The sequence below is a fragment of the Dasypus novemcinctus genome, chromosome 6 (assembly GCF_030445035.2).
Source record: "Dasypus novemcinctus isolate mDasNov1 chromosome 6, mDasNov1.1.hap2, whole genome shotgun sequence".
Taxonomy (NCBI): domain Eukaryota; kingdom Metazoa; phylum Chordata; class Mammalia; order Cingulata; family Dasypodidae; genus Dasypus; species Dasypus novemcinctus.
In genome coordinates, this window is record NC_080678.1 from 131,575,743 (window position 1) to 131,589,997 (window position 14,255).

The following is a 14,255-nucleotide window of genomic DNA, read 5'->3' on the forward strand; positions in this document are numbered from 1 at the left end:
TTTTTCTTTTTCAATATGTCTTTGAGTATTCGGGGCCTCTTTCCTTTCCAAATAAATTTCATAGTTAGTTTTTCTAGTTCCTTAAAGAAGGCTGTGTTGATTTTTATTGGGATTGCATTGAATGTGTAGATCAGTTTTGGTAGGATAGACATCTTAGTAATATTCAGTCTTCCTATCCATGAACAAGGAATATTCTTCCATTTATTTAGGTCTTCTTTGATTTCCTTGAACAGTCTTGTATAGTTCTCGGTGTATAAGTTTTTTACCTCTTTAGTTAAATTTATTCCTAAGTATTTGATTTTTTAATTTACTATTGTGAATGGTATTTGTTTCTTGATTTCCTCCTGATCTTGCTCGTTATTGGTGTACAGAAATGCTACTGATTTTTGTGCATTGATCTTATAACTTGCGACTTTACTGAACTCATTTGTGAGTTCTAGAAGCTTTGTTGTAGATCTCTCAGGGTTTTCTATGTATAGGATCATGTCATCTGCAAATAATGAAATTTTGACTTCTTCCTTTCCAATTTGAATGCCTTTTATATCTAGTTCTTTCCTCAGTGCTCGAGCAAGTACGTCTAAGACAATGTTAAATAGGAGCAGAGACAATGGGCATCCTTGTCTTGTTCCTGAGTTTAGAGGGAAGGATTTCAGGATTTCTCCATTGTAAACAATGTTGGCTGTAGGTTTTTCATATATACTCTTTATCATGTTCAAAAAGGTTCCTTGTATTCCGATCTTTTGGAGTGTTTTTATCAAGAAGGGGTGCTGTATTTTGTCAAATGCTTTTTCTGCATCTATTGATATAATCATATGATTTTTTTCCTTCAATCTGTTTATATGGTGTATCACATTGATTGATTTTCTTATGTTGAACCATCCTTGCATACCTGGAACAAATCCCACTTGGTCGTGGTGTATAATTCATTTAATGTGTTGTTGAATATGATTAGCAAGTATTTTGTTAAGTAGTTTTGCGTCTAGGTTCATTAGAGAAATTGGTCTGTAATTTTCCTTTCTTGTGGTGTCTTTGGATTTGGTACTAGGGTAATGTTGGTATCATAGAAGGAGTTAGGCAATATTCCTTCTGTTTTGATTTTTTGGAAGAGTTTCAGCAGGATTGGTGTTAGTTCTTTCCGGAATGTTTTGTAGAATTTACCTGTAAAGTTGTCTGGCCCTGGGCTCTTCTTAGTTGGGAGATTTTTAATGACTGATTCTATCTCTTTGCTTGTGATTGGTTTGTTAAGATCGTCAATTTCTTCTTTCGTCAATATGGGCTGCTTATGTGTTTCTAGGAATTTGTCCATTTCCTCTAAATTGTCATTTTTGTTGGAATATAGTTTTTCAAAGTATCCTCTTATGATCGTCTTTATTTCTGTGGGGTCAGTGGTGATATCGCCTTTCTCATTTCTTATTTTGTGTATTTGCACCTTCTCTCTTTTTTTCTTTGTTAGTCTCACTAAAGGTTTATCAATTTTGTTGATCTTCTCAAAAAACCAGCTCTTGGTCTTGTTTATCTTTTCAAGTGCTTTCTTATTTTCTATTTCATTTAGTTCTGCTTTTATCTTTGTTATTTCCTTCCTTCTTCTTACTGTTGGGTTACATTGTTGTTGTTTTTCTAATTCCTTCAAAAGTGCAGTTAGTTCTTCAATTTTTGCTCTTTCTTCTTTTTTGATATATGAATTTATGGCTATAAGTTTCCCTCTCAGTACTGCTTTTGCTGCATCCCATAAATTTTGGTATGTTGTGTTATCATTATCATTTGTGTCAGGTAGTCATTGATTTCTTTTGAGATTTCCTCTTTGACCCACTGTTTTTCTAAGAGTGTGCTGTTTAATTTCCAAATCGTGGTGTGAAGTCTGGGCCTCTGTCCCTTGCAAATTTCCAGCTTCACTCCACTGTGGTCAGAGATATTTTTTTGTATGATTTCGTCTTTCTGAATTCATTAAGCCTTTCTTTGTGGCCTAGCAAATGGTCTATCTTGGAGAATGTTCCATGTGCGCTTGAGAAAAACGTATATCCTGCTGTGTTTGGGTGTAGTGATCTATATATGTCTATTAGATCCAGCTCTTCTAATATACTGTTCAAATGTTTTGTTTCTTTAGTGATTCTCTTTTGAGATGTTCTGTCCAGAGTTGATAGTGGTGTATTAAAATCCCCCACTATAATTGTAGATGCATCTATTTTTTCACTTAGTTTTTCCAGCATTTGCCTCACATATTTAGAGGCACCCTTGTTAGGAGCATAAATATTTATGATCATTCGATCTTCTTGACAGATTGTCCCTTTCACTAAAATGTAGTATCCTTCTTTGTCTCTCACAATTGTTTCGCATTTAAAGTCTATTTTGTCTGATATTAATATAGCTACTCCTGCCTTTTTTTGGTTATTGTTTGCTTGTATGATTGTTTTCCAGCCATTCACTTTCATCCTCCATGAGTCTCTGGGTCTAAGATGTGTCTCTTGTAGACAGCATATAGATGGGTCATATTTCCTTATCCAGTGTCCCAGTCTGAATCTTTTGATAGGTGAGTTTAATCCATTGACATTCAGTGTTATTACTTTCAGGGAATTATTTGTGTTAGCCATATTTTGATTGGATTTGTGTTTGTCATATTTTGTTTGTATTATTTTTTTCCCTTCTATTTTTGTCTTTTTTGTTGCTCTTACACTCTCCTCTAACTCTGCCTGTCCTGGTTTTTCCTTTCTTCCTGCAGAACTCCCTTTAGAATTTCTTGAAGGGGAGGTTTCTTGTTGGAATACTCTTTTAGTTTCTGTTTATCTGCGAATATTTTGAACTCTCCATCATTTTGAATGCTAGTTTAGCTGGATAGAGTATTCTTGGTTGGAAATTTTTTTCCTTTAGTACCTTGACTATATCATACTACTGCCTTCTTGCCTCCATGGTTTCAGATGAGAAATCAGCACTTAATCTTATGGGGCTTCCCTTGTATGTGATGGTTTTCTTTTCTCTTGCTGCTTTTAGAATTTTCTCTTTGTCTTGAGCATTGGATAATTCGACAAGTATATGTCTTGGGGTGGGCCTGTTGGGGTTTATGACCATTGGAGTGTGCTGTGCTTCTTGGATATGTACATCTGTCTCTTTCAGTAGATTTGGGAAGTTTTCAGTGATTATTTCCTGCAACACTCCTTCTGACCCCTTTCCCTTCTCTTCTCCTTCTGGAATGCCTATAATATGTATGTTTGAGTGTTTTGCATTATCATTCAGGTCGCTAAGTACTATCTGGTTTTTTTCTATCTTTTTATTGACTACTTCTGCTATCTGTTTGATTTCCAATACACTATCTTCCACATCACTAATTCTCTGCTCTGCCTCTTCTAGTCTGCTGATATTTGCTGCAAGTGTATTTTTTATTTCTTGAATTGTGGTGTTCATTTCCATCATATCTGTTATTTTTTTGCGTATGTCTGCAATTTCCCCTCCAAGTGTTATCTTCATGTTGTTAACCTCTTCCTTTACTTCATCAAATTTGTTGGTGATAAATGTTCTGAGCTCTTTCATTGCTTGTGCGAAGTTCTGCTCCCCTTCCTGATTTTTAGTTTGTTGATTGGATTCAGCCATGTTTTCCTGATTACTGGTTTGGTTTGTAGATTTTTGTTGCTGTGTGGTCATCATATTTTCTTGATGGGTTTAATCAGTTCCTTAACTTCTTTGTCTAGTCTTGGAGATTAATTAGTTGTTGTTTTGGCCTAAGTGTTATATCTTCTCTTTGTCACTTTTTTCTTCTTATTCTAATTTCTTACTGCTGATTAAGTTCACTTTAAAGGAAAGTATTAGTGCCAGGGGAAGGCAATTGTGTAAGGAAGGAAAAAGTGTGAAGTAGTATTGGTGATATATGTTAACAAAGCAACAATATAAGTTCTGGGAGGATGGAGGTTAGAATCATGTAAATTGTGTAGAGTTATAGCAGTAGGTAGAGTACCTATAATGAGGTAGATGACTGAATATGGGAGGAATATGGTACGTACTAAGAAGCTATTGTTTTCGTGAGAGAGGGAAAGAGAAAAGAAAGGTAATAGTTTCAAGAGCAGATACCAGACAGAAAAGAGAACAAAGGTATTAGAAATTAAGAGTTAGACACTTTGTGGATCAAAGAAAGGGAGGTGGAATATAGGAGAGATAGTAGATGGTGGAGGATATCCAGATGTAGGGGAAAGGGGATAGTTTAGATAGCCAAAATCTATTCACAGAGAAATGAGGCAGTGGAGGATGAGGAAGCCCAGCAAATGTGAGGTGTTTCCTGCAGGACCTATTGTATTGTTAAGATAAAATAGAATAAGAAGAAGATGGGGGACAAGAAAGAGAGGAAAAAAAAAGACATTGGGGGATATGCTGGGAGAAAAGACTAGGGGATAATGCAATGCCAGGAATCAGAACATTAAAAAAATAGAATAAAAAATAGAAATAGAATAAAAGTAAAAACAAAAGAAAACCGAACAAAGAAGAAAAAACGCAAACGTTGAGGGCTAGGACATTCAAGGACCTCAGATGGCCCTCAGGGCGTGGTGGATTCAGGGATGGAAAGTCTGAGATATTGAGGACTCAAGAGGTGTGAGTCTCTGGGGTGTGGGCCACCAGAGTCCAGGGAACTCAGACCTGGCAACCTCAAGTCTGGTTAACAGGAAGCCTGGGAGCACCACAGTGCATCACAGCCTTCAGGGATCCCTGCAGCTGGGTGCCAGGCCTATGGGTGAGGTCACATCCACAAGCTCTATCCTGTGTTCTGTACCCTACAATTCACTCAGTTACTAGCGTCTGTTGTGTGGATATATCACCAATTGACTTCAGGAACCCTCCCACCCTGTGGCTCCCTGGAATGGCCACCTGGGGGCGCCTCTAGGCTGCAGCCAATTTAATGATTCAGATCAATATCCAGGTCCGGGGGAGGGGCTCCAGCCCAAAACGTTAATAACAGAATCCAAACCTGAAATTCCCACGTTTCGCAAAATATTCCCCTAATCAGCTTCCAAACACCTCCCACCCTGTGAGACCCTGGTAGCGTCTCTTTGTTGCTATCACTTTAAGACTGCTGTAGGTCAGCAGCCGGGCTTGGGGGGGGGGGTGCCTCTAGGCAGAAACGCTATTGTTTGTGTCCGCAATCAAAAATTCCCCCGTGTGTCTGCCCAAATTGGTCTGCAAGCGTCTCCCATCCCACTAACCCCCCAATAGGCCGCCCAGGGCCCACAAACTCCCCAGTACTGCAGAGCCTCAAAAAAAAAAGAAAAAAAAAACAAAAAGAAAGAAAACCCTGCCGCGCTGCGCCCGCTCCCTGAGCTGCGCCTGCTCCCCGCGCTCCCCGCGCTGCGCCCGCTCCCCACGCTGTGCTGGATGCTGTGGCTCTGCCCACTCAAGGAGGGAATCTTCCGTGCACAGCTGGGATCTCCATGTATATTTCAGACTCATCCTCTCTGTTACCTTCCCTCCAAATCGATGTCCAGACACCTCCCGACCAGAAAAAATCCCGAAACAGCCCAGTCCCAAAGAGCCTCCAACGCCACCCAGCCGAATCCCTGCAGGAGATACTATCAGGGAAGTTCACTCAGCCACCATCTTGCCCCGCCTCTTCCCCTAATAGTAGTATTGATAGTAAATGTTAACAGAGGAACCATGAGAGATACAGGAGAATGGATATTAGACTCATGTAAACTGTGTAAGGTTATAACAGTAAGTGAAGTAGAGCACCTATAATGAGACAGTCAACTGAATATGAGGGGGAACATAGTATGAATTAAAAGGCCAGTGTTTTCAAGGAGAAAGGAAAGAGAAAAGAAAGACAATAATATAAAGAGTGAATAAAAGACAGAAAATGGAACAAAGTTCTTAGGAATAAAAAGTCAGAAAATTTGGGGGCCAAACAAAGAGGTGGAATATAAGAGAGCAATAAATGATGGAGGATAGAAAGATGTAGAGGAAAGGGGATAGTGTTGGTGGCCAAAATCAATACACACAGAAAAGAGGAAATGGAGGATGAGGAAGCACCGCAAATGTGAAGCGCTCCCTGCAGCAGTTAATATAAAAAAAATAAAAGTAAAAAAGAAGAGAATGGAAGAAAAAGAAAAAAAATGGGGGTGACAAACAAAGGGGGGGAAGCAAGCAAGAAAAAGAAAAAGAGAAAAATGAAAAGAAGAGAAAAAGGGCCTTCGGGGGATAAAGAGGAAGGAAAAACAAGAAGACAAACCAACAAAAAAAAACCCAAAGTTTCAAGCAAGGAATCCTCTTTGCAGTTAAATAAAATGCTTAGGAATCTGACATTCCCCCTTTCTCCCCTTCCTTACCTCCCTCTCTCCCAAGGCAGCAGGAAAGCTGCATGAGGGGTCCATTAAGAGATTCAAGTGGGTCCTTGGTGAACCAACTCAACACAGAAGACAATGACTGCTTATTTCCAGCGAGAGAGCACCCACACCTCACCAGGAACCCCAAATATGCTGTTGGAAGCTTGGAAGCACGTCCTACAGCCCCTCTCCTTTAGGTGTGTTACAGGAGGGCTAATTGATTTTCTGACTCCACTTCTCCAGACCAAGCTTCCTATTCCAGGGCATTTAGGTAAATTGGGCTTTCTCAGCAGATTTGCCTCTCCTTTCTTCCCAGGCTCTCCCCAAGCCAGCTGGCATGCTCCTCCAAGCTAAAAAAAAAGAAAGAAAAAAGAAGGGGGGAACAGAAAATTCAGCCTGCACTCACCTGGCCCCTGTGCGTCTCCCACCAAATCGGTTGCACTCACAGAGTCAGTCCAAAACCAGAGGGCTGGGGCAATCCCGGACCTCAGGGAGTGCTGGATTCAGGAATGGGAAGTCTGGCATATTACGGACTCAAGGTATGTGGGTCTGTGGAGTGTGGGCTATGGGGGCTTAGGGGACACGGACCTGAGAACCACACATCCGGGAAACACGGGGCTTGGGAACACCACCACACAATTGACAGTTTTCAGGGAACACTGTGGCCACCAGCCCTAGGGGAAAGAGTCCCACCTCCCCACATCTTCTGACCTCCATGTCCAAAACCCAAAATTCTACCTCTAGGAAGCACCACTTCTGTCACTGTCTCTCCAAATCGATGTCCAGACACCTCCTGTCCAGCAAGCCCGACACAGCCTGCTCCAGCAGGACTCCAACCCCACCCAGCCGCTTCTTTGCAGGAGAGATTATGAGGTGCACTCACTCAGACGCCATCTTGCCCCACCTCCACTAGTGGGCTCTTTGTCAGTTATCTTTATTTTTCCATCACTGGAATATGAGCTCTTCAAGAGGAAGCTCTTTGTCTTATGCCGTGCTGGTGCCTGGCACATAATAGGCATAAAGCAATTTTTGTGTGTGTGTGTGGTACTGGGAATTGAACCAGGAACCTCCTATGTGGGAAGCCAGTACTCAACCCCTGAGCCACATTGGCTTCCCTGAATTGGTTTTCATTTGTTTTGCTTGTTCTTCGTTTTTTTTTCCAAACTGAACCTGAACCTCCCATGAGGGAGGCAGGAACTCAACTGCTTGAGCCACATCTGCTCCTGTAAATTTTGAATGAACATGTAATAACACTTGTATTTATTACCATCTCCAAAAACGTGCAGACCCCACTGCCGGCTCAACTGCAGGCTGGACTCCAGCTGCCACAAGCGGATGCCCAAACGGGTGACCCTGGGCAACCAAGAGGGGTGGAAGAAGCGTCCCTGACTCCAGGTGAGTGGAGGGACAGAGAAGGGCTTGGCGGCAGGGGATGCTTGAGGCTCAACCATAGCGATAAATAAATTCCACGTGGAGCGCCTCCGTAGCCCCATGAGGCTTGGCAGGTGGGAAGTGTGAGCAGCTTGCGGCTGATCGCCTCCTTCCCTGCAGCGAATTTTCTGAATCAAAGGTGCTTGATTCACCTTTTATTTCAAGGCTGATGGGAAAGGAGCAGAGATCCTCATTCATTAGCCAATTCTATGCCATGGCATTTCCAAGTTAGACAACTCATTTACATGCTGTTCCTCAAGCGGGGTCTTCCAGGAACTTTGTTTGCTTGAGTGCTTATGTCACTGCACTGGGAGCTTGAGCAGCTCCTCGTCCATCGTGACATTAACCCCCATGGCCTCGTCCTCACAGAGACAGGTTGTCATCATCACACAGGTGAGCACACTGGCTCGGATTTTGTCACTTACCAGGGATTCAGTTAATGCAATCGAACCTCGGCTGTGATGGTTACAGTACAATATATTCTGCTGGGTCAAAGTTTTCAACTTAAAAAAAAGTTTTTTGTTTTTTGTTTTTGTAATAAAGACACAAAATCCAGAGTCCACATAATGAAGACTGATCAACTTGATTACATAAAAGGCGAATGCCTATTTTTATCATCTGCACTGCATCTCTGAGATGATGTAATTCCGTGGTATGTATGAAGCACATGGTGTGTGGCAGGTGCTACTAAATGATGCCTGCTGTTATCTTTCCTGAAATTTTTCATATGATGACTTTGCTTGCTGGATGTGTCTGGAAACTGGTTGAGAAATACTTTGTAAAACAATTTCTAACTTTTATGTGTAAAATGTAAAGTAACTTTAAAAAAATATATTTATTTATTTATTTCTCTCCCCTTCCCCTCCACCCCCCCGCCCTGGTTGTCTGTTCTTTGTGTCTATTTGCTGCGTCTTCTTTATCTGCTTCTGTTGTTGTCAGTGGCATGGGAATCTGTGTCTCTTTTTGTTGTGTCATCTTGTTGTGTCAGCTCTCCGTGTGGGTGGCACCATTCCTGGGCAGGCTGCACTTCTTTTTGCACTGGGCAGCTCTCCTTACGGGGTGCACTCCTTGCGCATGGGGCTCCCCTACACGGGGGACACCCCTACGTGGCAAGGCACTCCTTGCCCACATCAGCACTGCACATGGGCCAGCTCCACACAGGTCAAGGAGGCCCGGGTTTCAACCGTGGACCTCCCATGTGGTAGACGGATGCACTAACCACTGGGCCAAGTCCGCTTCCCTAAAGTAAATTTTTATATTAGAAATTGAGACTTTAACACTTTATACGATTATCATAAATTAGGACTAATGCTTCCAGACAGACCATTTTTTGTGACCGAAGGCCTGAAACATCTTAATTATTCTCAGTACAGGGGCTCCAGGTAATGTGGACACTAACGATTTACTGCAACTCAGCAAGTCACTGCCTTACGCTGTCATTCGTAATTGAGATTGTGGTATATATATTTAAATCCATGTAAATATTAAGTTATAATAAATAACATGAAATCCTTTACTAGTTGCTGTTCTTAAAAGGAATAGGTCTGTTTTATGTCAAAAGCCAGTTCTCAGGGAAGTTTGGGATTGTTCGTTCATGCACCACTTCCTGATGCCCACTAGGTGGCAGTGTGGCACGGAGTGCTGGGACTAAAAGATGGAATCGCCGAACAAGGTTTTGACTTAGATTCTTGTTCTGTGAACCTTATAAGACAGGATGAATGTCAGAGCGGGGATAAGGAGGTGCTGAGGGCCACTGATGTGGCCTGGGGCATCCGCGAAGAAGGCTTCTGGGTAACAGTCCCCTTTCCTTGATACCTGTAGCTGGAGTCCTATTGTCTGGATCTTTGGCTTTGTCCTTCCTACTCAAACAGCCTTGAGCAGTTTATTGAATAGTTAAAGATTAAAGACGTCACGCTCTATTTGCATTGCTCTTTTTACGGCATAAATTCACGGCACTTATAACTTTTGTATACAGAGGAGCTTCAGCGTCCCTGGAGAAGAAGGGTTGTCGCAGGGTTTTTCAGGGCCTCAAGGTGACACGAGGCAGGACTTGAAGCACGGCAGTGAGTCAAAACGGGCACGTCACCTGCTCACGGTTCAATTTGGTGGAGCTGCACTTGATACGATGCATGTTTGTGCCCAATAGACTGCTTTGGATAGCCCACTGATGTAATCATTTATTTCTTATGCAAGGAAGCTTAGTTTTCTTAGACGAGTCACTGGATGTTATTTTTTAAATTTTAATCTCAGGAATTGGAAGTGGTCAGCCAGACCAGACACGATCAGAATGTGAAGATTACCATCAAATTCTCCAAAGAGCTCTCGCCTACCTCACCAGATTGCCTCTGCTATTACAATATTCACTTTGGAAGGTGAGGTAGTGACAGTTAGTGCCTGAGAGTTTTGTTTTACTGTGTAGCAGAGCTGTTGATCGCTGTAGATTGCTTTTAGCATTCCACATCTTTTTATTTATTTATGCTTTATTTTTAAATTTTTTCATTTCACATCTTGATGGTCTCCAGCTTTGCATAGAGTGAAGGGTCTTTGAAATGAAATGACTGTTGGGCCTCACCTAGAGACGTGCAAGTTCAGGCCTCCCCCACACTGTTGTTTTCCCACTTTCCCTTCCCATGTCCGACTTCCATCTAGAAAGAATAATAAACCCTGACCCTTCATATCTGTGCATCCTTCTCCCTGCAGTGAATACACCTGTTTTCTCTTCTACATTTCACTCTGCTGATCAAATTAAAACTGGGGCACAGAGTCTAAAAAGACATTTTGGTTTTGTTTGGGCATGGAGGACATCCTGATGGTATTTCCACCTTATTTGGTTTTATTGTCTGGAAAGGGACCAGAAAATGTGGTCAGAAGTGAACATACCATTCAGGTCACAATACAGTTCCCTTATACATGCCTATCAGGCACGTCATGTTCATGCAGAGTTGAAACACAGTCAGATTTCTCCAAGTGTATTCTCTTATATGCTACTGGATGCTTAATAATAGTCACTATTCTTTCAATGAAATCAATTCTTTTAATTTCTAGTATTTTGAGGGTAATGAATTCACAACAAGTTGGCTGCAACTCTTACAACACAAATGACCCAACTAAGATTCCTCATCATCGGTTTGTATATGGTGGAACGTTTCACCTTCTGTAGACTTAAGAAAGTTACTCCAATTTTAAGTTTTATGATTGACAAGTGCTGGCTTTTTAAATGGTATCCACCAACCATGAAAAATTAAGCTTTCAGGTTGATGTAAACTTAAAATAAAGTGTGAGATTCACCTTTAAATATCCCAGCACGATCACCATAAACTGAACTCTGAAACCCTCGTGAACCAATTCTCTCTGGCAGGTTGGAGCTCTGGCTTGCTTATACAGCTTCTATTCTTCAATATGAAAACAGCATTTCTCCTGTGCTGATGTGAATTATAAACTCCTCCAGCAAGAAACTGTCCTTGACTTGAGAGTCAGACTGTATCAGCAAACCAGAAGGGTGCTGTGGAATCAAGAGGTTCAATAATTGCGCATGGAAGGCCAGGGCTCAGTAATAATTTTGGGAAGGCAAAAATTTATTTACGACTGGCTTGGGAGCTTCTCTGTCCAAAAACCCAAGCCCCAAATAGGATTTTTGGGTTCTTTTCCTACAGAGGAAGAGCCAAATGGTCCTTTGTTTGAGTTCTCAATAACTTGAGTTAACACTTATTTCCCACATTCCAGGTAGGCTTGAATTAACATGTTTAGTTTGCATCCTCCCTGAATATTACAAGTCTCTAGAGCTTACATTGTTAATTGGCTTCCTGGGACTGGAGTGGTTGGCATCATTAGGAAAGGTGAAGCTCAGCCTTTCCTTGTCTGACACACACAGCCCAGGTTATTTACAAAGAGATGCGTAGCCCCCACCCAGGGCTCCTGTCATTTCCCCCCTTTAAGCTAGCTTACTTGCTAAGCTTTGGCATAATTATTGCTGGAGTTATGAGGTGGGTGGCTGCTTGTTGTTTTGATTGATTACTCCATTTATCAATTTCCCATTGAGGGCTGAAGGACAAAGCCCCTGCGCAACAGGCAGGGCCTCTTCCTATTCCCAGGAGAAGTCCTCGTTCTGCACAGCAGAATCCTGGGGGTTACTGGTGCTTATGTGGATTAATTTTTATTTTTTCTTTAGAGAGTTTACACCTTTCTCTTAAAGGGGTGCTGAAGGGAGATGATCTTTTTTCCATAGCTACTTCCTGCTGGCTATGGGCTGTAGTTTCTACCTGACAAGGTGTAAAAACTTTGTTATTTTATTTTGCCTGGAGGAAGATGGATCTGGCATTTTGTATGAAGCTGGATGAAGTGTTCACATGACTAATAAGATGCTCATTCTGAAACAAATTTAATTAGAATACATGTTTTTTTTTTTTTTAAGAGTACACTGGATTACAGAGGTAGAAAAGGTTAGGTGCCCGTAAAGATGGCACCTGTTTTAAAAGTTGGTGGCGAACAGTATATATGTATTTTAAGTTCTTGGTTAGCCCTCAGAGAGAAATTGTAATAGATAACAATTTAGGTACTTAGCTTTGTTTTGAAGATACATTTCAGGCTGTTCAGTGATTGGCACTTATGTGCTTCATCAGGTCCTTCAGGTGAACTGGCACTTTCTTGGGCAGCTGGTCTCATTCAGGATTAATGCACCAACTTGGAAATTTCTTTTACCTTTAGCTGTGGGAGTGATCAGAACTACAGAGTAAAGTTTTTTTTTTTTTACATTTTGGCTTTAATTCCTGGTATTTGTGACTGTTTAAAAGGTGGCCCACTGTTAGTAAGCAAGCCTCGTTTTTATCACACAGTAGAGTGGTAGGGGGGCTGAGCCTGGTATAATGAACCAGTTACCTATAAGCCATGGTGGCCCCTGGCCATAAGCACACTCTTTACACTGTGTGGGGTAAAGGCTGTGAGAGGCTGCCCCCAAGTTAGTTTGGTGGCCTTTAGATTAAAAGGTTTTTTGACTCCACTGTTTTCAGCCAAGATGGCTGTTACTTAATGCATAAGGGTTTTGAGCTTCAATTAATAGTTTTAAGTTTCAGGCTTGCAATACTTCACATGTTTTCTCTCCCTGGGAGCAGGCCATAATGCCAAATTGTGTTTCAAGTTCTACTTACAGTATTCTGGTATTTATTGTTCCACTTCATATGTTCTTCACAGAAGCAGTACTGTTGACTCTAGAGAGAAACTAGGGAGTAGGTTTTACTGGCTGGTGCCTAGTGCTCTCTGGCACTCTGAAACAGTGCAGTCTGAAGATGATGTCCATTGCACATTTGGCTGTACTGAGCCACTGCTGGCTGCTGCAGGAGCTTGAAATTGCAAAGTAGTTTCCATCCACTTCAGGAGCATGACCAGAGAAGTAGTAGATATTTTTATTGTTTTAGGGGTCAGTGACCAAACAGCCAATAACTCACATGGAGAGGCAACCTACAATGTATTCAAGGCCTGTTTTGAATGTAAAAGAGAGTTTGACAATGCTCAAGTTTACTTCTTGATTTTTATATACCTTTTAAACATTTCAATGCAAAGTGTTACATATTAAATGAACTTACTTTTTAGTACTTTGCTTTTTACTTTAAAAAAAATTATTTTCATTTATTTCTCTCCCCTTTCCTCTGGTGGTCTGCTTTCTGTGTCCATTTGCTTCTGCATCTGCTTGCATTATCTGGCAGCACTGGGAAACTGCATCTCTTTTTTGTTGTGTCATCTTGCTGTGTCAGCTCTCCGTGTGTGTGGTGCCACTTCTGGGTGGGCTGTGCTTTTGTCACACTGGGTGGCTCACCTTACAGGGCGCACTCCTTGCCCATGGGGCACCCCTACATCCCTGTGTGGCATGGCACTCCTTGCACGTAGCAGCACTGCACATGGGCCAGCTCCACACGGGTCAGAAGGCCCTGAGGATCGAACCCTGGACCTTCCATATGGTAGATGGATGCTCTATCAGTTGAGCTATGCCCGCTTCCCCTTTGCTTTTTGCTTTTACACTTTTATCTTGAAGATATTAATTAGCAGGCATTTTAATTTAGCAGTGGAAGTAAAACTATTTTTATTGGTAAAATTAAAACAGAAGATTCCCAATGGAATAGAGGAAACTTTTATTATTGCTACTTGAATATGCACATTGAGGTGACTTTCAGACAGGTTTCATTGCTATGAAGTTACTTATTGCTGTTCATATTAATCCAGGCTTCTAGCTAATAATGGCCCTTAGAACTAGAGCCATTTAAATGCTTCAGTTGGGAAGATGTTTTTATAAACTCTTTACAATTGACAACAATTACAGACTGGTAAATTTACCTTAGATTACAATTAGTAAGCAATGGGATTTTCTTTGTGCATTTAAGAGAAAGCAGGCCTATATTTAATTTAATTTTATTAAACATGAGCTTACAGCTTTTATTATTTTAAAGATTCAATATATATAATGTAAACTTATTAACCTGGTATCCCATAAACCAAAGAGATAATACTTAAGCTAAACAAATTGAAACTGTTATTTTTTAA